Raw genomic sequence first — 20,540 nt, forward strand, 5'->3', positions numbered from 1 at the left:
AACTGAGGTCTGGTCTGAACTACAGACCTATATTCGTATAACTATGTCACTCAGGGGGGTGAAAAATCAACATGCTCCCACTCACTGTGTGATGTAATTATACCAACCTGACTCCCTGGATAGACAGCACTGTGTTGGCAGGAGAGCTTCTCCCATCGACACAGCTACCACCTCTGGGGGAGGTGGATGGGAGAGCTTCTCCCATCAGCTAAGAACGTCTCCATTAAAGAGCCACAGTGCCAGCTTGGCAGCTTTGCATTGGTGCAGCTGTGCTGTTGCAGCGTGTTAAGCGTAGATGTGCCCTAAGGCTCAGCGGCTAGACCTTGTTATCAGTGATTTCAGCTCTAGCGATCATTTAACAAAAGAAAGACTCTCTAGTGTGTCTAATCAGCTCTGTCTTTAAACACCTGTACAGACCCCTGGGAGACATCACTATTTACCTCCCCCATTCTGAAAACTGACCATTTATTCTTACCCTTTGTTTCCTATCATTTAACTAGTTACCAGTCCATGAGAGGACCTTTCCTCTTATCCCATGACAGCTTACTTTGCTTAAGAGCCTTAAGCGAGGGACCTTGTCAAAGGCTTTCTGAAAATCTAAGTACACTATAGCCACTGGTTCCCCCTTGTCTACATACTTGTTGACCCCCTCAAAGAATTCTAGTAGATTTGTGAGGCATGATTTCCCTTTACAAAAACTATGTTGACTCTTCACCAACAAATTATGTTCATCTAAGTGACTGACAATTTTGTTCTTTACTATAGTTTCCACCTGTTTGCCCAGTGCTGAAGTCAGGCTTATTGGCCTGTAATTGCCAGGATCACCTCTGGAGCTCTTTTTAAAAATTGGCATCCCATTAGCGATCCTCCAGTCATTCGGTACAGAAGCTGATTTAAATGATAGGTTACAAATTACAATTAGTCATTCTGCAATTTCACATTTGAGTTCCCTCAGAACTCTTGGGTGAATAGCATCTGGTCTTGGTGATTTATTATGGTTTAATTTATCAATATGTTTCAAAACCTCCTCTAATGACACCTCGATCTGGAACAGTTCCTCAGATTTGTCATCTAAACAGACTGGCTCAGGTTTGGGAATCTCCCTCACATCCTCAGCTGTGAAGACCAATTCAAAGAATTCATTTAGTTTCTTCACAATGGCCTTATCATCCTTGAGGGCTCCTTTAGCATCTCTGTGGCACCTTTAAGACTAACAGAAGTATTGGGAGCATAAGCTTTCGTGGGTAAGAACCTCACTTCTTGCATCTGAAGAAGTGAGGTTCTTACCCACGAAAGCTTATGCTCCCAATACTTCTGTTAGTCTTAAAGGTACCACAGGACCCTCTGTTGCTTTTTACAGATTCAGACTAACACGGCTACCCCTCTGATACTTTAGCATCTCTATCATCCAGTGGCCCCACTGATTGTTTAGCAATTTTCCTGCTTCTGATGTATTTAAAAATGTTTTGCTCTTACTTTCTGCGTCTTTGGCAAGATTCTTTTTTAGAATTTAAAATTCCTGATCATATTTTTACATGTCACTTGCCAGAGTTTATGCTCCTTTCTATTTTCCTCAATAGGATTTAACTTACACTTTTTAAAGGACGCCTTTTTGCCTCTCACTGCTTCTTTTACTTTGTTGTTTAGTCATGGTGGCACTATTATGGTTCTCTTACTATGTTTTTTTAATTTAACGTAATTTATAAATTTAGATTGAGCCTCTATTACGGTGTCTTTAAAAAGTTTCCATGTAGCTTGTAGGGGTTTCACTTTCGGCATTGTACCTTTTAATTTCTCTTTAACTAACTTCCTCGTTTTGGTGTAGTTCCCCTTTCTGAAACTAAATGCTCCCATGGTGGGCAGCTATGGTGTTCCCCCCTCCCAGGGAGTTAAATTTCATTATATTATGGTCACTTTTACTACTATCAGCTATATTCACCTCTTGGACCAGATCCTGTGCTCCCACTTAGGACTAAATCAAGAATTGCCTCTCCTCTTGTGGGCTCCAGGACCAGCTGTACCAAAACCTAGTCATTTAAGGTATCAAGGGGCCCTGAGTCAGCCTCAGTGGACCCCCTTTGTAAAAGGCTCCCCTCTGAGAATATTGCTTCCCCCTGAATGTGCCCTGCAAACTAGTGCCCCTGTGTGTGCCCCAGAGCCCTGCGTGCTGCTGTGCTGGGTTAGGAGTCTCATCTCGGGGGAGCGAAACTTTATCTCTGCATCCCGTCCTGAGGCGACATGTACCCAGTCAATATGGGGCTCGTTGAAATCCCCCATTATTACTGAGTTTATTGTTATAACCTCTCTAATCTTCCTGAGCATTTCACAGTCACTATCACCACCCTGGTCAGGTGGTCGGTCGTATACCCCTACTGCTATATTATTATCTGAGCATGGGATTACTGTCCATAGAGATTCCATCATGGAGTTTCGTTCATTTAAGATTTTTACTTCGTTTGACTCAACGCTTTCTAGTGCCACTCCCGCACCAGCATGACCTGGTCTGTGCTTCCGATATATTTTGTACCCTGGTATTACTGTGTCCCATGGATTATCCTCATTCCACCAAGTTTCTGTGAGGCCTATTATAGCCATATCCTCATTTAATATGGGGCACTCTAGTTCACCTATCTTACTATATAGACTTCTAGCATTGGTATATGAGCACTTTAAAAACCTGTCGCCTTTTAGCTGTCTGCCATGACATGATGTTTTTGAATGGGATTCTTTCATTTAGCTGTTTCTCATCAGATCCTACTCATATTTTATCATCTTGCATCCTCTCCTCCTTACTAGGACATTGAGAATCTCGATTAATAGATCCTCCCCTAAGGGATGTCTCTGTCTGAACCACATGCTCCTCTTCACATGTCGGCTTTCCCTCAGTCTTTAGTTTAGTTTAAAAACTGCTCTATGACCTCTTTAATTTTAAGTGCCAGCAATCTGGTTCCATTTTGGTTTAGGTGGAGCCCATCCTTCCTGTATAGCCTCTCCCTTTCCCAAAATGTTTCCCAGTGCTGAATAAATCTAACCCCCTCGTCCCTACGCCATCGTCTCATGGCTGTTGGACTGGGGGTGGGACCGTTCTACCGTGTCCCTGGAATCCTCCAGCAGGCCTAAGGACCCCACTAAATGGATGGATTTGTACAAACTGCTTAGATGCTTGTCAAACCCAAGTGAGTATTTTCCCGTGGTCAATCTATATGTCTAATCCCATTGCTTTGTTTCCATCCCCCAGTTGCTCAGAAAGCGACTAGAGCATTTATCCAGGTTTGAAACGGTTGGTAAATTTCAGGCTGAAATGTAATTAACCAGCTTTGGCCCCCATTCTCTTCTGTGCCCCGTCTGGGAATGGGGCCCTCAGGGAACCTCACTGGCAGATACTACACCAGCCTTGTTGGGGGCTGGAGCAGCCTGGGGCGGGGGGGCTGATTTAAACCTCAATGGCTGATAATGGTCCCTACAGTCCGTCCCTGCCTGTCTCCTATGCTGGAACTGGAGGGGAGGCTGGCTCAGGGGCCAGATACGCTAACTCCACCCTCCTGGGGCCTCCCCTCCCTCAGGGACATGCAGTCAGTGTCCGTACCAAGGGAGCTGAGTGGGTCAGAGGCTCAGACCGTCAGGGCATATTGCAAATATCATGGTAGCTATTCCCTGTTCACTCTCACTGGCTGTAACAGGAACTGTGCACGGAAACCTTATGGATGGTGCCAGGCTGCACAAACATCACTGGGTGATTGATGGGGGAAGCGGGTTCACCCAGCCTGATTGTGGGGATGGGGATGGGGGATATAAAATCTGTTCAGGGCTTTTCTGCCAGTGTCTCCTCCAGCAGAGAAGAGCTCGTGCAGCTGCTGGATCAAACATTCTCCATCAACAGCTGTTCTTCTCCCCCTCCCCCACTGCAACCTCCAGTGAAACATGAAAAACACTTAGGAAATGAAACTCATAAAAGAAAGGAAATAAAAAGTTGGGCCAGCAACCAGCACATGCCCTCAACGTCTCCACTCCAGGCAGGCTGCACTGTCACCCTCGCTACTGCGCCACACACTGCAAGCTTAGCGCTGCCCCCCAGGAACACCAGCCTTTCCTCAGCCGTGTGCGCTCAGCCCTTCGCCAAGTGACTCTGCCAACAGCACCAGCTACTGCCCCAACCAGCCACAGCCACTAGAGGTGGGGAAGAACTGAGCTGGGGAGGGGAGCAGAGGTCAGGTCGCAGGTCGCAGTCTGTGGCGTATGGGGATGTGTAACTCAGCCAGGGGTAAGCAGGGAGCCTCGCTAGCTCTTGGTGTCTGGGCTTTGCCTCCCGCCTTGGCTTGGTAGTCTGGTTCCAGCAGCCTCCGCACTGAGTCTGAGCTAGTTTTCAGCATGACTCCACCCCAGAGCAGGTGGCAGTTCATAAAATAAGGCCGGATCCTCAATTGGTGTAAATTGGGGTGTGGACTCCTTTGGACCGATGCCGATTTGCACCAGTTGGGGATCTGGGAATATCTGTAGTTCTACACTGGTAACTTGTGTTTGTGAATCTAACCCTTAAGGGCGCCTGCTCAGAACAGCTTTGCTGACACTCATTCAGGCAGGGACAGCTGAGTTTACGCTTGTCTTCAGGAAGGTACTCGAATGAGGAAGCTTTGGAGAATGAAGTCTTGGTTGGCTGGACAACATAATGGGGCCCCAATTAATGTCCCCAGGACACATGTCATCAAAGACTCCGTGGGCCAATGGCAAACGGGAGAGCAAAGACATTTGTTTAACCACTGGGAAATGTGTTGGTCTAAAGCAGAGAGAGGAGGAAATAAGGAGGTGAACCACACCCCACTGCTCACCACAATCTGGAGAGGACAGAGCGAACCACCAGGAAACATCTGAGAAAGGGGAAGTCACTGAGCAGAAACTGACTTTATATGGGCAAAACCCACGTGTGTGCAGTGTTTTTTCTCAGTGGAAGGTTGATCTATTTGGAAGAAGCACATTTGTGACACTGATTGGACCAGAGCTGTTCCTCTAGGAGGGGGCCACATGAAAAGGGGACCTGGTAAGACCCATGCATGAGAGTGATCATAGGAGAAGAAGCTTGAGTTTTTTTCTTTGCCTCTTTTCACCTTGAGCTTACGGACAATTGGATGGGAGGACTGGAGAGCCCCAAGTCCTGAGGAGTCACTCTCTAGAGGAACCTGCCGTATGGGACCATTGACAAGGACCATCTGTCGGGAATCAGGGCTTGCAGCAGAGCCAGTCTCCAGGTAACCTAACGAGCGCAGCTGGCCTGTACCAAGCTGCCAGATTGGTGGGTAGGGTCAGCAGACAGGCTCTTAAGCCCAGCAGTAGCAGTTCAGTAGCTCTGAAAGCTTTTGCCCACAGCTATGATAGCTCTGGCCTTGGTGCAGCCCTGCTCCTGCCTGGCCTCTCTCCAGGTAACCTGGTTCTGATCCTCCGCTCCAATTCCTCATCTCCAACTTTGGCTCTGACCCTGATTCTGACCCTGGGTTCTGACTTCTGGCTTCTGCCCATTGCTCTGACCCTTGGTGCTGGCATTTGGCCCCTGGCTCTGACCAGTGGATCCATTTCTTGGCTGCCAGGTCCTGCTGTGACCACTAGATGTGATGCCCACGTCCCGCTGTCTGACACCATCAAGTATGTCTAGTCATTAGCCGCCTCATCTTCTTCCTGTGTTAACCCTGTTACTAGGGCACCATCTGGAACAGGACTGATGTTCTGTCTGCATCTCCAAGACGACAGCTGCAGGCAAGAGCTACAATCACAGCTGATACTTGGCTACACTTACAAGTTAGAGCGCATAAAATCAGTCTGGGGCGCCCTAACTCCTGAGGTGTCCAGACTGGCAAGGTACTTAGAGCGCCTGGACTCTGCAGCTGGAGCGCTCCTGGTAATCCACCTCCATGAGAAGCATAAAGCTTGCTGTGCCCCGGCTGAAACACCCTTGTGTCAGTGTGGACGACGTGTTGCATTACTGCGCTGTGATTGGCCTCCAGAAACGTCTCATAATCCCCTGAAGTCAAGTGGCCACTTTTGTCCTTGTTTTTGAATCGCTGCAGGAATGGGGATATCCCCTTTCAAAGCTCTGTTTCTGACAGCCAGTGCTTATCTGCTCCGGGACAAAGCAAACCATTCCTGTGAAATGCTGCTGCTGTGAGTGTGTGTGTGAGAGAGAGAGAGCCAGGGGAGAGGGGGGTCTGCTGCTGTTTGAACTTACAAGATGCTGACACACTCTCTACCTCCCAAAACACACTGTCTCCCCCGCACACATACACACAACATATTCCTTGTCACACTCCAGCCCCCCCTCAACAAATGAAAAGCATGCTGCAGCCACTTGCATGCTGGGATAGCTACCACAATGCACTTTTCTTTGTGGCTACGCCAGTGCGCTTGCAGTTGACAGTGTAAACACACGGCACTGTTTTCTGTGCGGCGGTCTCCGAAGGCTGGTTTAACACCCAGTGCTCTACATCTGCAAGTGTAGCCAAGTCCTTGGACAACATCTTCTCACGCATAAGCAGCCACACTGTGATCTGGATGAAGATCTGTTCTTCTGTTTGGTTTTTGTTAAGAAGAGCTACTGCTCAGAAAGTGACTTCGGCATTACAGCTGCACCACCTTAGATGACTACTTACAGCAAGACTCATTAACAACCCCAGTGACACTGACATCTCTGACCATTATGTTAGCAACCAACCACTCAGTATGGGCATCTCTTAAGTTTTACTGAATGCAGGATTAAAAAGGTTAGTTGTGACCATATATTTCACACCAGTTAATTGTAATGAGAGGGAAGGAACACTGGCCAGAATAGGGAAATAACAGATAAGTTAACAGATAAAGAATCTTTAGCTAAGTTAGATCTATGCAACTCGGCAGGGCCTGATGAAATTCACCCTAGAGTACTAAGAAACTGGCTGAAGCAATCTCTGAACCATTAGCAATTATCTTCCAAAACTCAGGTTCATAAAAAGGGCATCTATATATATATATATATAAAGGAGCTCTTAGGGAAGTATAGACCAGACAGCTTAACTTCAATATCCAGAAAGATACTGTAACCAATGATTAAACTACCAATTTATTAAAACCTGGAGGATAATGGGTAATAAGTAATAACCAACATGGATTTGTCAAGAACAAGTCATGCCAAACAAACATAATTTCCTTCTTTGATCAGGTACCCAGCCTAGTGGGTCTGTGTGTGTGCGATAAATGAAGGGGGGAGAGCTCCCTTTTATGGACACCCAGCCAGTTAGCTATAAAGTCCCTCATAGTGGCTGCTTGCTTTATCTGTAAAGGGTTAAAAAGTCCCCAGGTAAAGAAAAGGGAGTGGGCACCTGACCAAAAGAGCCAATGGGAAGGCTAGAACTTTTTTAAATGGGGGGGAACTTTCCCTTTGCCTCTCTGGGATGAAGAGATGAGGGCAGCTGGAACCCTGTGTAAAGTTTGGAGCAGGTATGAAAATTCATCGTTCATACCTAGAAGAATTCACTGGGACAGGGAATGTTAGATAAACGCAATTAGGGTTATTTCTTTTATTTTCTGTGAGGCGTGTGGACTCCTCTGTGCTAACCCCAGATGCTTTTGTGTTCTTGGAACCTTTAAGCTGAACCCCCAAGAAAGCTATTTTGGGTGCTTAGTTTTTGGAATTCCTCTTTGAAAATCTAGCAGAAGCCCACGTTACAGATGTATTTTCTTTCTTTTTGTTTTTAGTAATATTTACCATTTTTAAGAACAGGGTTGGATTTTTTTGGTATCCTAAGAGGTTTGTGCTTATGTTGTTAAAGGACAGTAGCTGTTGCCACTGGCCAATTTATTTTCTTTCTCAGCTCTTCCCCAGGGGGACTTGAGAGTACTCTGTATGGGAAGATTTTGGTAAACCAGTAAAGTGCCTGAAACCACTATTGCTTATTACTAAAAGCAGACTTAGTTTAACCAAGGCAGAGGGGTGGGGGTGCCACAGAAAAGGGAACTTGACCTGTGTCCTCCCTGATAGGAATTGTGTTGAAATTCCTGATACAGGCATTTTAGAAGAACAGGACGCTTGTCTATGTGCCCTCAGGAATGTGTCTGTCAAGGCTGCAAACTCTGAAAAAAACCATAGTTGGATAATCAATAATCAGAAGCAAACCTCTTGCTTGACCATTGAAACTGCTTGCTTAAGAAGTTTTCTTTAAGTGCCATGTCATTGTGTTACTTATGTATAAATAAGGGGGAAAGTTTGAGGTAGGGGGACTCTCCCTCTGGATTCATCTAGGGTGACCAGACAGCAAATGTGAAAAATCGGGACGGGGGTGGGGATAATAGGAGCCTATATAAGAAAAAGACCCAAAAATCAGGTCTGTCCCTATAAAATCAGGACATCTGGTCACCCTAGTTGGGGGTGTTTTACTAACCTGTTGCAGACATGTGTAAGTGCTTGAGACTAAGTATAGTTTAGCTTTAAGTGAAAGCACTCGTGTGTTGTCCTGTTTGTGCCAGCCAGCTATCGGTTGGATGGCCTTGTCTCCCCGGTTTATTTCCTGACACCACCTCACACAGAGTAAAAGTTACCAAGAACTTGGGGTTGAAAGAATCCTGGGTAACAACCCCATAGGAAGGAATTCCCAACTCTTCCTTCCTGGGTTCTCAAAAGGGGATTGTCTTTTTTGCACTTGGGTGGTGGCAGCATCTACTCATCCAAGGTCAGAGAGAAACTGTGACCTTAGGAGTTTGATGCCAGCCTGGAGTGGCCAGTATTAATTGTTTTAGAATCCTTGCGGGCCCCCATCTTCTGCACTCAAAGTGCCAGAGTGAGGAATCAGCCTTGACATGGTGGCACAGTGGTGGAATCATTTTGAAGCAGAAAAACAGGCCTCGGGATTTTAGCTGCTTGAAAGTCAGGAAGGGTTTTTTTCTCTTTTATTTTCTTTGCTGCCCAAGAGGGAAACAGGCAAGCAAAGGGTTCAGCTTGCCAAGCCAGGGAGTCCAACAAGTAGTTTATTTTTTCTTTTCTAGCTTCACTGTAATAAAAGAGCTAGGCTAGAGTAGGACAGCCTGTGCATGACATTGAGGTCAGGCACCGAAACCTTAGAAAAACCAGTCTCTCCAAAGCAGCACGCCATGGAGAAGACCTACCCAGATCAAACCGACACCTCCAGCTCCATGACTAAAATGAAAGGAGTGGATCAGAGAAGGGGGACTTCCCAGGAGGGAAGGGTCAGCCATCCCCGAACCGAGATTCTGGTGCCAAGATGGAGGGATGCTCTTAACACAAACTGAGTTCTGACTGCAGAAGACAGATTTCTTCCTACACATGGTGCACATGGTGTCCTACAGTGGAGGACAAAAGAGAGGCGAAGCACTTGGAGGCGGAAGTGGAAAGAGAGGTGAAGTGCTTGAAGGTAGAAAGGGCTAAGCTGGGTCCACCAGGTAACCCTAACTGTCCTTCTTCAGGTACTGCTCCCCATTCCAAGAAATTCCCCACATACAAAGAAGGCAATGATACAGAGGCCTTCTTAGAAAATTTTGAAAGGGCCTGCCATGGGTACAGCATCTCTACAGACCAGTATATGGTGGAGCTGAGGCCACAACTCAGTGGACCCTTAGCAGAGGTGGCAGCTGAAATGCCTAAGGAACACATGAACAAGTACTTTTTAACTTTTTAAACAAAAGGCCATAATTACAATGGGGCTAACACCCAAGCATGCCAGTCAGCGGTTCAGAGCCCTTAGGTGGAAACCAGACATGGCATTTTCCCGACACACCTACTAGATTGTAAAAAATCGGGATACCTGGCTCTCAGGAGCAAATGTTAAAACTCTGGAAGACCTGTCTCTCCAAATGCAAATGGAGCAATTATTAGAGGTTGTTCCTGAGTAAATAGAAAGGTACATCCTATATGGGAAACCCAAAACTGTAAAATCGAGGCAGGGGAGATCAGAACCAAATGGGTGGATGTGGCAAAGAAAAAAGCTGGTAGCAGTTGGTGTGGATACCAGAAGGGGCAACCCGAGACAATACCCCACCATCGGGGTCAGCCCAAGGCCCCACCTCACAAGGAGGATCCCTCCACACAGCCAGGGAGACCCAAGATGCCCTCTCATCCCACCACCCCACTCTCCAACCATACACCTCGCCCAGCCCAGTCCACTGGGCGATGCTTCAAATGTAATGAGCTGGAGCATGTGAAGGCCAACTTCCCAAGAGCACCAGCTGACTGCAACTCATCACCCCAGAGTCCCACTGAGAATGCTGGGAAACTGAGTGTGGGCGGGAGGAAGATTACTGCATGGAGAGACACTGGAGCACAGGTGTCAGCTATCCACCAGTCCCTGGTGGACCTCAAATTCATTGAACCAGAGGCCCAAGTGACAGTGTGACCCATTAAGACCAACTCTTTTAAATTGCCTACAACCATGTTGCCTGTTCAGTACATGGGCTGGTCAGGAATATGGACTTTTGCAGTCTATGAGGATTACCCCATTCCCATGCTGCTGGGAGAAGACTTAGCCAACCGTGTCAGGCTAACAAAAAGGGTGGGAATGGACACCTACAGCCAGGCTAAACAGGCCTCCACACCTAACTCCATTCCTGAGCCTCCTACAGCAACCCAGCCAGAGGTGGTGGAACCAGACCCCAAACCAGAGTCTAGGGCAGTAGTTGTAGATCCAGGTCCTGGAACCCAGCGAGAACCAGCCCAAGGATCGGAACGGGTGGAGCAGTCAGCACCAGAACCTGTGCTTGCAACCCCACCAGTGTCAAAGGAGCCAGCACCCAGGGGCGCCACAGAGCCTGCACCTGCAGCAGCAGCTAAACTGGTGTAGGAGGCTCAACCGGAGCCTGAAATATCACCTAGTGCACCAGCGGAGAGCAAATCACAGTTAATAGAAACAACCCCAGCCTGCATTGCTTCCAGTGGGACCAAGCCCAAGTCCACAACCCAGCAAGGAACTAATGTCTCCAGCATGAAGGGAGCAGTTCCAGGCAGAGCAGGAGGCAGATGAGAGACTCAAGGGAGCTTGGAGGGCAGGACAGAACGACCCACAGCCTTTCAGTTCTTCTAATAAGTCCAGGTTTGTTTTAGAAGGGGGGACTCTTATACAAGGAGACCCTTTCTGGGAGGAAGAGGTGAACATAATGTATCTTGAATTTAGTAAGTCTTTTGACACAGTCCCAATTGACATTTTCCTATTCAAACTAAAGAAATATAGACTAGATGAAACTAACACAAGGTGGGTGCAAAGCTAGTTGTCAGTCCTTACTCACAGGGGAGGTATGGGGACTCACTGGCTTGGAAGAAGCACTGCAGAAACAGCTGTGAGGTTTCTGGTGGACCACAAATGGAGTAGGAGTCTGCAGTGTGATGGTGTTGGGAAAAAAAGGCAAACGTCATTCTGAGATGTATTAACAGGAGTGGGGTGGGTCAGAAATGGGAGGTGACTGTTCTCCTCTATTCGTCATGGGAGTACCGTTTCCAGGTTTGGGAGCTGTGCTTCAAGAAGGATGAGGACAACTTGTACAAAGCAACAGAAATGATCAGAGGTTTAGAAAACATGACCTGTGAGGAAAGGTTGAAAGAATTGGGCATGTTTTGTCCAGAGAAGAGACAGCTGAGGAGGGACATGACAATGATCTGCAAATATGCAAAAGGTTGTTATAAAGAGGACTGTGATCAATTGGTGCCCATGTCCACCAAGGGTGGGACAGAAGGAATTGCCTTAGTTAGTAGCAAGGGAGATTTAGGTTAGATATTTATAAAAACTTTCTAACTCTAAGGATGGTTCAGCTCAGGAACAGGTGACCTAGGGAGTCTGTGGAATCCCTGTTATTGTGGGGTTGTAAGAACAGGTTGGACAAACACCTGCCAGGGATGGGCTAGGTGCACTTGGTCCTGCCTCAGTGCATGGGGATGGATTGTTTGACCTCCTCACCTCCCTTGCAACTCCACATGTCTGATTCTGTGAAATGGTACTAGGCCCTCTGCACTGTGGTCAGTTTTCCCCATAGGTACTCAGCAAAGTAAATTATTATGGGGCTGGGAGAAGTGGTAGGGCAGAAGGGAAGGAGAGCGGGGCATTCTGAGAAGACAGTGCTTTCCTGTGTGCAGTGCTGTGAGTAAATACGATATAATGCAACAGGACATGAGTCGACTTGGTTTCCTGTCTAATTTCTCCAAGATAAGGAGGCTGCAAAGCTCAGACTCCTCAGAACTCAACCTGCCATGACAGCATCTGAGCCACCATGAGAACCCGAGGTGACGTGTATCCATTGGGTGAGTGAACAAAGTCCATGGGCTGAACTCAGGTGGGGTTAGGAGAGTCCAGAGGGGCCCATGGGTCTATCTGCGCTGGGGCTGGAAGGTGAATGTTTCAGCTCGAGAAGACATGGTCACACTAGTTCTCATTTAGCTAGAAATAGAAGTGTTGTCATGGGGGCAAGAGGGGCTGGCTGCTCTGGTTTTGTACCTGTGATCTTGGATGGGATCATAGTTGGGGCAGGGAGTCTCTCCTGTTACTTGCCAAAATGTGGCCATGTTTCTACTTTTAGCATGCCAGCTGGGTCAGAGGAAGCCCGGGTATGTCTCCTCGACCTAGAAGTTACACCTAGGCATACCCTGCATTAGTGTAATGTGCAATTTCCTCTGCTCCCTCCAATGTTCACATTGCACCAACTGAGACTCCATCCAGACTCACTGGAACACCCTTAGATTTACTGGGCCAGATTCCTGGGGCTGGCTGAGATGGGCTCATCTGAGATGGGCTCACTAGGAGACCAGAGCGTGGAGGGGTCCCAGATGGCTTTCCACCACTTTCACAGCTACTGAATCCCAGGGGATAACTGCGGATCAGTCTGGTCCCTGGAAGCAGAGCAGCCCAAAACCTTCCCTGATTCATCCTCAACTGTCCATAGCCTCAAGGGACCATTCCAGCAGCTGGCAATAGCCAGAGTGGAGGAGTACATTGGCCATAACACTCACCTCTGGGAATGCCCACTGAGCCTGGGGCTGTAACATAGAGCCAGTGCACCAGGGGAATGTCCAGGTGGTGGCACAAAGCTGGGGTTCCGAAATATTACTGCAGTAATAATATTTATTAATGAAAGAATTGATTTCATTGGATATATACCAGAATCACAGTGGGGTAAATAGCAAAATTTGATCCATAGACAGGGGCCAGGAGACCCCTCTCTCTCTGTGTTTCTGTTACTGATTTCTGTGTATAACATTTTTAAAAACACATTTATTTTTTATTTCTCTCAAGTATTTCTCCTTGTTGTCCTGTTCTCCTCTCTACCACGAGGGAGCACTCAAGTGTCATCCGGTAAGTTCCCAGGCTGGCAGAATGTAATGCTGTATGTGCCACGTTTGTGCCCATCATGAGAGTCCCACACAGAATGTGTCTCTGCCATGAAGTTGACACAGGCGTGGCTGCTCTCAAAGGGGTTATTGGCCCTGTAATGACGGGTGGGGTCATTGGATCTGGGTCATTAGGACTAGATTCCTTGTTTAGGTTAGGTTAAATCCCTTGTTTAGGGGGTTAAATCAATTTCTGAAGTGCTGAGGGTGGGAGGTGGTGGCACATGGCGCAGGACCCCTGCTGGTGTTGGGGGAGGGAAGGGTTGTCCCTGCAGCTGCTAGGGGGCGGGAAGGCCAGAGGGGCTCAGTGCACTGCCCCTGCCATGAGCACCGGCTCCACAGCTCCCGTTGGCTGGGAACTGCAGCTAATGGGAGCTGCAGTGTCTGTGCCTGCAGGCAGGGGCAGCGCACAGAGCCCCCTGGCCCCTCTGCCTAGGAACTGCAGGGACATGCCGGCTGCTTCCAGGGAGCCCCCCACAAGATAAGCACCACCCCGCATCCCAGCCTCCTGCCCCCTAACCCCCTGCCCCAGCCCTGAGCCCCCTCCCACTCCCAAACTACTGCTGATGTTGGGAGCTGGAGGTGTGGTGGTCCAAGACTTCTCCAGCAGCGGCCGCCCAGGGCCAACCACACCAGAAGTCATGGAAAGTTATGGAATCTATGACTTCTGTGACAGATGCACAGCCTTAGCTATTACTGACTTTTAGCAATAAACCAGACCGATATTGGTTATTTGGTCTCTTGGGCATACTGCATAACGAACCAAAGTGTGGTCAAGCAATTGACTGTACGTTTTACCAACACAAGCAAAAACCCAAATGTGACACTACACCCCATATTCTTCATGGAGATATTGTTATGATATGAATATGGCATAACAGAGGTATTCTATGCAAGATGGGTCATGTGATGTATCATCGGAAAGGTTATGATTTACTGAATATGATTATTCTATTTGTATGCATGTATCAATTCTATATATGAAGTTAGGTATATTGACTATTGTGACAAAGCTCCAATCTTTTCTCAGTTGGTCCCACACTTCCAGGCGGTTTATGCTAGCCTCAGAGGCTCACTGTGACCCTCCACGTAGCCCTTCTCTCTCTAGAGGCAAAGGTCACAGCCTACTGAGCCATTTTCATCATAAGCCAGTAAGGAAGGTGGGAAGAATCAACCCTCCCTTGCACAGTCTCTGTTATCACCGTCTCTGTGATTAATCAGGGAGAGTGCAGTGGAGGAGCCCCCACCCATCCTCTACTCCAGGCTCCAGCCCAGGGACTCTAATAGTAGCAGCTATTGGTAGCTGACTTTTTGAAACAGGATGAGAACAATTCCCTGGACGACTTCCCCACAGCAGTCCCCAGTTCCTAAATATCCACTTCACCCTTACCTTAGGATCTCCTTCCTTGTGCCTGATAGGGTTTGTACTGCCCCATTTCCCTAGCAGCACGGCTTCCTCCTACAGCCCCTGACACATGCCCCTAACTGACTAACTGGGAGGCTTTTAACGAGTTCCAGCCAGCCCTTGATTGGCTTCAGGTGTTCCAATCAACCTAGCTCTCTCCACTGCTTTGACCCAGGATGCCCCGCGACCCCCTCTACCTTCCCACATCTCTTAATGGCAGAAGAGAAAGAGGTGTTCTGTGGGATAGATGCCCAGAGTGCACCACTCTGAATACCGCTGCAAGTGCCACAAGTGTGAACACGCTATTGCGCAGGCAGCTGACAGTGTGAACACAAAACAGCGGTTTCCATCATGTGGAGTTGAACAGACGAGCTGTCCTCTCTCAAGCTCTGCTAGCTCCATCCCCACCTATGGGCTGGATGCAGGAATCCCTGGGTCATTCTCTGGCTCGTGCAGTACAAGAGGCCAGATCAGCCTGCTCCCTTCCTGGCCTTAGAATCTCTGAATAAATGGCTCGGCCTTCGCTCCAAGGGGAACTGTGATGCCGTCATCTCCCCAGCTCCCTCGTCCTCCATGGAGTCTCCCGGGGGGAGATCGATTGGAGCTGAATTTCAAAGCTGCACCCCCTTTCTAGCTCCCTTCCTAGGAAAGCAGAATGGGGTTCCACAGCCCGCTGTGCTTCCCCTTTTCACATCACCTCGGGCACTCGGCCCCGGGTCCTTTATCACCTGCTTCTTCGCACAGGCTTGTGGTTAATGATTCAGAGCAACAGGCTATAAATAAACACCAGCAGGAGGGGGCGGATCTGGGCCAATAACTGAGTGAAAATCAGATCAACAGCAGCCTGTGTTGTCTTTTCGCCCCATCCCCCCTCGGTGCTTCCCCTTTCCAAGTAGGTTTGTCCATTGCATGGACGCACTGGGTGACCTTGGGTAAGACATTACCGTCACTGTGCCTCAGTTTCCCCATCTGTAAAGTGGAGAGAATGCTCCTCCCTTTCCCTATTGCCATGAGCCTTTTGGGTTACAGACTGGCTCACTGTGTGTCTATGCAACACTGAGCGTGATGTGGCCCTGATCTCCGTCGGCTCTGGGCAGCCACTGGCACAATGGGGGCCCTGATTTTGGTGGGTTCTGGGCGCCACCTGGCACAATGAGCAAGGCCGGATTTCCAATTAGGCACACTAGGCATGTGCTTAGGGGAACCAGCATTCTATGGATGTCTAAAAATTCAAATTTTGCTGCTCTCAGGTCCCAACAGGGGACAGGGCTGGCTGAGAGGGAGACAGCCCCACGGAGCCCTGCTGCTGGAGTGCTCCTTCCTCTGCACGGCAGACAGCGTCACCTCCCGGGGGCCAGTGAATGCGGGCTGGGGGGCAGGGCTTGGGAGAGTGGGTCTCTGGAGGAGTTCATGAGGCAGCTGTGTGCAGAGGGGGTGGGGAGCGCTGGGCAGTGGGTGGAGGGTCCACAGGGCGACAGGGCACTCAAAGTTAAAAGTGGTGGGGTTCCCCCACCACCTGTGGCAGCTAAGAGCTTTCGGGCAGCAGGCGTAGCTCCCCTTTTTAGACAAGGGCCATGTTATTGACCAGCTCAAATCAAAGCCCCTAATGGCTCAGACACTAGAAGTGGCATTTGTATGTGTCCCCTTCCCTCCAAAATCAGGCTGAACTGAAACCTGGGACCCACGTGCCCAGCTGGGGGGTGTTTGGGATCCGGACTCTGCGCCCTGAGCCCAGCTCTGCTGTAAATCCCAAGATGGGATTCGGGCATATTCCCATTGACTCACCGGGGTCCCCCAGTGCTACTCCCACCCTGCTCCGTCTGCTCCCATCCCAAGCCCTGCAGCCGGCTAAGCTGCGCTGGGATCCTTCCCCTCATGCTGGCCAGAGGGACGGATCCCAGCGGAGCCCCAGACACCAGGCAGCTAAAGGATCCAGGAGCCCCCGTAGGCAGGTCACAGTCTGGGTCATGGGAGGCAGCTCAGGATCCAAACTAGCCTCACGCCCAACTCCGCTCTCAGTCAATCCAGAGCAGAGCCGGGCAGGAATTTCCCAAGGAACCATTTATTGACAGAAAATGTTGGTTTTATTCTGGGAAAAATTGTGCGGGGGTGGAGTGGGGGAGATGAAATAATTTTCAAAACCAAAAATTCCCATTTTCCGGTTGGAAGCGAGGTTTCGGTTTGAAATTGACACTAATGAGAGTAACGATGACAGGAACAAAAAGGAGAAAAAAAGGGTGAGATCGAAAACGTTTCACTTGAACCGACGCCCAGCTCCGGCGGCTCTGCCTGTCTGTGCCGGGGGCTCCCCGGGGAGCCAAGGCCCCTGTGCAGCCGAGGGCAGCTTGTTGCCAGGCGGTGGATGGCGTCGGAGCTGTTTGCCAGGCGCCCAGGGACGAGAATCAGTGAATGGGGTGTGTGAAAGGAGTTGATCCCAGTGTGCGTGGCGGGGGAGGGGGGGAGCTGCTCTGCACTGGCTGACCCTGCCCAGCTGTTCCCGTCCCTGCAGGTACCACTGAGAACTGTAACAACCATATGCAATGCCCAGCAAACGCCAGGTGTGTGAACAACACCCACTGCACCTGCCTGGATGGATACCAGACAAGAGAGAATCACCCCGTCTTCTTCACCGACACAACAGAGACCTGTGATGGTAGCGGGGTTCCCATGTTGTCCTGGGGGGGCTGGGACAGAGCAGGGAAATAAAGGCAAGAGCAGCCAACTCCACTGACTGCAGGGCCTGTTGGGGGGGCTCAGCCCGGCTGGGGAATGAGGGGGGCAGCAGCACGGGTGAGCGCCGCCCTCCTGGGGATTGAGCCGGGGCCTCCAGAGTGAGCAGCAGGAGCGGCTGCAGCAGGAGCCAGGAGCGTTGGGCTCTGTGAATTGGGCACAGGGTGGGGGGGCTCATCACACTGACCCGTCTGAATCCCAGCCTGGGCCCTAATCAGCCCCTGGGTGTCCTGGGGCAGAGGGGCCCCACGGATCCCTGCTCAGAGGAGCAGAATGCGGCAGCCCTGCGCTATATTTCCCCCCTCCACCCCGCAGGGATCCAAGGAGGGAGGGGGTGGAGGAGAGGCAGTTTGTCATCCCCCCCAACACACAGGGAGCCTGGAGCCCCAGGGGGATGTCTCCCCCCATCCCCTCACATGGGGGATCTGGGTGTTTCTGGGGCTGAACCCCCCCGTACCTGGGACAGGAGGCTCAGATGGCTGTTTCCAACATTCCAGTAGCATAAATTGGTAACTTGGAGTCACTAACCGCTCAGGGCCCCGATGACCTGGTTTCCATCACCCAGCTCATTGTAGGGGGTTGGGGGGCATGATATGGGGAACGTCTTCCTGCCAGGACTGTACAGAGTGTCCCCTCTTGCATTACAGATATTGATGAGTGTCTGGGGCTGAGCCCGCCAGGTTGCGGACTCAATGCAAAGTGCATCAACGTGGCTGGGAGTTACTACTGCACCTGCATCGATGGCTACGAGCCCAGCTCTGGGAAAACCAACTTCACGAATGTGAGATGGGACACCTGCCAAGGTGAGCTCTCCCCTTGCCCCCACCTGCTGAGACCCCTCCCCCCCCTCGCACACATAAATACTCGTTCCAGGCCTGGCACTGCATTGGGGCTGCTGCCGGCTTTGGCTGTGGCCCCAGGCCATCAGCGATGCTGTGATGAGACGTGACCCTCACCTGCTCCCGCAGAGCATGGGGCTGGGCTCACCCCTGTGCCCAGTGCTTGGACAGGGAATAAACCCTCGGGGCTAGAAACAGACCCACAGAGCAAACTCCCTGTGCTGCAGAGATGCACTGGGGAGAGGGGAGGGGACCCTCGCTGGCTCCACTGAGCCTGGGAAGTGGCTCTGGGAACGGCTCTGGTAATTGGGCTAAAGTGTTCTTGAATTCGCCCCCGTCCCCTATTGCTTGAGCTTCCGCTGGGGGCAGGCAGCCATGCTCTCCTCTGGCCTCTAGGGGGCGCAGCTGCTAGTTCAAGGGACCTCCCCCTGCCCAAGTTACCTGCATAGGCAGCGCTGTGAGGGGCCATGTGCTGTGACTGGCATTGCCAGCCCAGCCCCAGGCTTCCCTCAGACACCCTGGCTTCCAGCATCATGGCACAGGGACACACGGGCTGGCCAGCTCTGTGTCGCTCCCCCAGGGCAGGGAGTTTGCCCAGGGCACAGACCGAGAGGTCTCTCTGGGTTCGCAGTCCAGTGGATTTGGAGACCCCTTTGTGCTGGTGAAGCTGACGCATGTACCAATGCCAGTCCCCTGGCAGAGGATATCCACATGCTGGTGTCTCCACAAGGCGACGCTGGAAGATGCTGTGATGGGTTAGATCACAGAAACCCCCTTGGGACAGCCACCTGATGTGCTGAGACTACCTCTGAGCCCATTTCCCCTGGCAGCTTGGGACTTCAGTACCTTGTCTTGTTTGAGCCAGACACGCTTGCCTGCTGCAAACAGAGATCCAAGTCTGAACCACGTCCCCCACAAGCTACAGGCTTAACTGAAAACAGCTTAAAAAGTGCTCCTGTCTCCAGCACTCTGGTACCCAGCTCCCAATGGGGTCCAAACCCCAAATAATTCCATTTTATCCTGTATAACGCTTATACAGGGTAAACTCATAAATTGTTCACCCTCTATAACACTGATAATTAGATATGCACAGCTGTCTGCTCCCCCAGGAATTAATTCTTGCTCTGGGTTAATTAATAAGTAAAAAATGATTTTATTAAATATAAAAAGTAGGATTAAAGTGGTTCCAAGTAATAACAGACAGAACGAAGTGAATTACCAAGTAAAATAAAATAAAGCACGCAAATCTATTTCTAATACAGTAATACAACTGAATACAGATAAAATCTCACCTTCGGAGATGTTTCAATAAGCTTCTTTCACAGACTGGATGCCTTCCTAGTCTGGGCCCAATATTTTTCCCTGGTATAGTCCTTGTTCCAGCTCCGGTGGTAGCTAGGGGATTTTTCATGACGGCAGCCCCCTTTGTTCTGTTCCACCCCCTTATATACCTTTGGCACAAGGTGGGAATCTTTTGTCTCTTTGGGTCCCCACCCCAACTTCTAACTGGTAAAGCCGCAGGTTTAAGATGAATTACAGTACTAGGTGCCATGTTCACATAGCCTTAATTCTTCCCAGCCTGACTCACAGGAAGGGTTGCAAGTAAACCGAGCTATCTACAGGCAATTGTCCTGGTTGATGGGAGCCATCAAGTTTCCAAACCATCATTAATGGCCCACACTTTGCATAATTACAATAGGACCTCAGAGTGATATTTCATATTTCTAGTTTCAGATACAAGAGTGATACATTTATACAAATAGGATGACCACACTCCGTAGATTATAAGCTTTGTAATGATCCCTTACCAGAAACCTTTTGCATGAAGCATATTCCAGTTACATTATATTCACACTCATTAGCATATTTGAATAGAATCATATGGAGTGCCACGTCACAGCTGCCCGCTGCTAAATCGCTTTGTGCTGGTCCCTGTCTGTGCTCCCTGAGCCCCCCGAGTCAGCAAAGCACATGGTTGGCTCCAGCCCTGCCCAGTTACGCACTTAACTCGGGTCCAGTGGGTATTAAATGCATGGTTGAGCACATGATGACAATCCCAAGCATTAAAAAAAAAAAATCAGATTACCTTAGAAAATCATGAGCTTTAGAAAGACCAATGAGCAAGGGGCACTGTGTGGAGTGAATTGTATTGAAAAGGGGCAAATTCAAATCAGATACAAGGAAATACTCCTCCACCCGGGGCAGCAGTAGCCTCTGGAACTCACTG

At 49.7% G+C, this 20,540-nt stretch overlaps 1 protein-coding gene and 1 long non-coding RNA gene across 2 annotated transcripts in view; both read left to right on the forward strand.

The window, feature by feature from the left end:
- The window catches only part of LOC122172854 (adhesion G protein-coupled receptor E3-like), a 53,530-nt gene that overhangs the window by 15,206 nt on the left and 17,784 nt on the right, over positions 1-20,540 (forward strand). The gene's annotated exons all lie outside the window — the stretch shown is intronic.
- On the forward strand, positions 12,160-17,394 carry LOC135977092 (uncharacterized). The gene is made up of 3 exons (XR_010594447.1): positions 12,160-12,256; positions 13,245-13,304; positions 17,254-17,394. It is a non-coding gene; the product is annotated as an uncharacterized LOC135977092 (long non-coding RNA).

This window comes from Chrysemys picta, chromosome 22 (assembly GCF_011386835.1).
Source record: "Chrysemys picta bellii isolate R12L10 chromosome 22, ASM1138683v2, whole genome shotgun sequence".
NCBI lineage: Eukaryota > Metazoa > Chordata > Testudines > Emydidae > Chrysemys > Chrysemys picta.